This window comes from Myotis davidii, unplaced genomic scaffold (genome assembly GCF_000327345.1).
Source record: "Myotis davidii unplaced genomic scaffold, ASM32734v1 scaffold137, whole genome shotgun sequence".
Lineage (NCBI taxonomy): Eukaryota > Metazoa > Chordata > Mammalia > Chiroptera > Vespertilionidae > Myotis > Myotis davidii.
In genome coordinates this window covers 925,983-929,282 of record NW_006288719.1, presented here as the reverse complement: position 1 = coordinate 929,282, position 3,300 = coordinate 925,983, and positions in this window count along the sequence as shown.

Here is a 3,300-nt window from a genome sequence, read left to right as displayed (position 1 = left end):
CATCCTGGCCCCACTGTGCCTGCCCCCGCTGCTTGGTAGCGCTGCCATGGCTGAGCTTGCCAACCACGAGCCTGGCATCTGGTGTCCATCTGTCAGCTGAGCGGCATTCCCGCTGTGGGAGCACACTGACCACCAGGGGGCAGCTCCTGCATTAAGCATCTGCCCCCTGGTGGTCAGTGTGCATCATAGTGACTGGATGGTCATCCAGTTGCTCCGTCATTCAGTTGCTAAAGCTTTTATATATATAGATTACTTTTGTTAATTGACTTTTTGAATTTCTTCTTTAAAAGTATTTGTTCAAATTTTTGCCTATTTTCTTCTATTGGGTTTCCAGAATTTCTTCCCTACTCCTCCTCCTCTTCCTCTTCCTTCTTATTCTTCTCTCTCTCTCCCCTTCTCTTTCTTTTGTTTATAAGAGTTCATTATGTATTCTGAAGTTAAGCCCCCTTTTGTTTTGATACAAGAATTACAGATATCTTCTCCCATCTGTGAATTACCTTTTCATTCTTTATTGGTATTTTGTGATGAATGGGAACTTTAAAGTTCAACAAAATTTAAATTATCAACATTTTCTTTTATAATTAGCACTTTTCTTGGATACTATTTAAGAAATCTCCGACTACCTCAGGATCATGAAATATTTTCCTATAGTTTTTGTTTCAAGTTTTTACTGTCACTTTTCTATTCTCTTAAAGATTATGTCTAGGATTGGTGCTATTGCTTCCTGAAATACTAGTTGGGAGAATTCACCAAAGAAGCCAAGTCTCACCAAAGGGCTGAGATTTTCTTTGTGGTAGGTTTTAAATAAGATGTTGAATTTCTTATATAAATATAAACCTATTAGGATTTTCTATTCCTTTTCTGTTGGCTTTGGTAACTTCTGTGTTCTGAGGAATTTCTATTTTATTTAAGTGTTGCCTAATTTTGGGTGTGAAGCTGTTCATAATGTTCTCATAATTTTTTTTTCCCAAAAGGTATCCAGCTTTATTAAAGATACTTTTCATAAACAATCATGGTATTTCAGGCAGGACATGGGCAGACAATCGTTAGCTGTATACAACAACTTATAAACTCTCTTCTTCAATGAACTACCAAAATCAGAAAGCCACTATAAAACCCAATGAAGTCTTCATCTGATGCTCTGAACAGGGAAAGCATCTTGTTCATCAGGGATATTGGCCTGTAATTCTCTTTCTTTGTCTGGTTTTGGAATTAGGATAATCCTGACCACATAAAAAGAGTTTGGAAGTGTTCCTTCCTTTTGGATTTTCAGAAATAGTTTGAGGAGTATAGGTGTTAGTTCTTCTTTGAATGTCAAAACTCTCCTAGTAAGCCATCTGGACCTGGGCTTTTGGTTTTTTTGTATTACTACTTCTACCTCATCAATTCTTATTAGCCTCTTCAGGTTTTTTTATCCTTCCTGATTCAGTTTTTGCAGATTATATTTTTCTAGGAATTTGTCTATTTCATCCACATTGTTCGGCTTGTTGGCATATAGTTGTTCATAGTATTTTCTTACAATACTTTGTATTTCTGTGGTGTCAGTGGTTACTCCTCCACTTTCTGATTTTATTTATTTGGGTCCTCTCCCTTTGTTTCTTGATGTCTGGCTAAGGGACGTCAGAGGGATTATCAATATTGTTTATCCTTTCAAAAATCAGCTCTTGGTTTCATTATTCTTTGAAATTTTTTTTATTTCTTTCTTCTCTAATTTCTTTCTGTTATTTATTTCTGCTCTAATATTTATTATTTCCTTTCTTCTACTTACTCTGGCCTTTTCCTGTTGTTCTCTTTCTAGTTCTTTAAGTTGTAGGGTTAAATATTTTATTGCTGATTTTTCTTGGGTTTTTTTGAGTTATGCCTGTAATGCTATGAACTTCCCTCTCAGGACTGATTTTGCTGTGTCCCAGAGATTTTGGGTTGTTGTGTGTTCATTTTCATTTGTTCCCAGGAAATTCTTGATTTCTTTCTTGATCTGGTTGGTAACCCATTCATTTTTTAATAACATACTATTTAGCCTCCAGGTGTTTGAATGTTTCTGGGTGTTTTTACTGTAGTTGATTTCTAATTTCATTCCACTGTGCTCTGAGAAGATGCTTTATATTATTTCAATCTTCTTGAACTTGTAGAGACTTTTTTTGTGTCCTAACATGTGGTCTATCTTTGTGAATGATTCATATGCACTTGAGAAGAATGTATATTCTGCTGCGTTGGGGTGAAATGTTCTATAAATGTCAATTGAATTCACCTGATCCAGTGTGTGCTTTAGAGTCTCTGTTTCCTTTATCCAGTGACTTCAAAGGGATATTAAAGTCTCCTACTATGACTGTATTGTTGTTGATTTCTCCGTTAAAGTCCTCTAGAAGTTTTTATATATATTTAGGTGCTCCTATATTGGGTGCATGTATGTTTACCGGGGTTATATCCTCTTGTTGGATCGATCACTTTAGTATTATGTAGTAAACTTTGTTGTCTCTTGTGATGTTCTGATTATTGTAGCTTTATACAATGTCTTGAAGTCAATCCTTTGACAATATTCTTCAACTTCAATTGAAGAATGGCTATTCTGGAGTGTGGGGGGGGGGAGGTTTCTTGTCTCTATATTTTAGATTCAATTTGCTAATATCTACAAAGTAACTTGCTGGGATTCTTATTGGAATTATGTTAAATCTATGGATCAAGATGGGAAGAGCTACACCTTGACAATATTGAGTGTTCATATACATGAACATGAATTACCTCTCCTTGTTTAGTTCTTTGATTTCTCTCATCAGGTTTTTGTAGTTTGACCTATTAGATCTTGTACTTATGTTGTTAGATTTATACCTAAATATTGCTTTTGGGGGGACTGCCAGTATAAATGGTAATGCATTTTTAATTTCAAATTCCACTTTTTATTATTGTTATTTTGCAAAATTATTAACTTTTTTATACTAATCTATATCTTAAAACATTGCTATAATTGTTTATTAGTTTCAGGAATTTTGTTTTTTGCCAATTCTTTTAAATTTTCAACATAGGCAATCATGTCACCTGAGAAACAAGAAAGTTTTATTTTTTTCTTCCCTATATGTACATCTTTTATTTATTTTTCTTGTGTTATTGCATTAGCAGGAATTTCCAGTAAATATTGAAAAGCAGTTATGAGAGAGGCATTCTTGCCTGTTCCTGATCTCAGTGGAAAAACTCCTACTTTCTCAGCATTAAGTATAATGCTAGCTGTAGGTTTTTATAGTTTTTTTTATCAAGTTGAGGGAGTTCTCCTCTATTCCTAGTTTTCTGATAATTTCATCATAAATG